Source organism: Macrobrachium nipponense, chromosome 44 (assembly GCF_015104395.2).
Source record: "Macrobrachium nipponense isolate FS-2020 chromosome 44, ASM1510439v2, whole genome shotgun sequence".
Classification (NCBI taxonomy): Eukaryota; Metazoa; Arthropoda; class Malacostraca; order Decapoda; family Palaemonidae; genus Macrobrachium; species Macrobrachium nipponense.
The window spans coordinates 13,266,930-13,267,616 of record NC_087221.1 but is presented as its reverse complement, the minus strand read 5'-3'; positions in this window follow the sequence as shown (position 1 = coordinate 13,267,616).

Genomic DNA, 687 nt, shown 5'->3' with positions numbered 1-687 from the left:
AAAAGGCTTTTTAGCTTTCCTCTGCCTCTTGCCAAACTTCTTCCACTGTGAAGGGGACCAGCATGAACAGATCTACTTCAAGAGGCAAAGAACTGGTAGGGATCCAAACATACAGAGGACAAAATGTGGTTGAACAATTGCCTCATTCTACACTCTTCACTGTTCTGTTTTCTTAACTTCAATTAGAAAAATTCAATAAACAACATACATACCAGAAATATAAAAACCAAAAATTTTAACTTCCAAGCATTCACAGACAAGTGCAGCAAGACATCGATCTTGACTGTGGCTAAAGAAAAAGTGCTTGATGATAGCAAGTAGTGGGAGGTTCCCCCATTTATCTACCACCACTACATAATCATCTCCAACTTCAATGATCAATTCCATGTCTTCCTAAGGAATACTACATTTAAGGAGATGATCTGTATTTTTGTAAAAACAATGAGTTTTCACATACTCATCCAAAGCCATTATGTATCTGTGATGTGATGTGAGGTCTGGTGAACATATCTAAAAATTATAAGAAAACCATGGGGCTAAGCAATATTTCTCATAAAGGAGGAACTTCCAATTCTAAAGAGAATATCATAGAAAACATGTTCAAAAAATCTTTCTTTCTTAACAGAGTCAAAAGACAGATTTATTTATGAATTTAAACCAATAAAAAGTAATAAAAACAATGGTCCA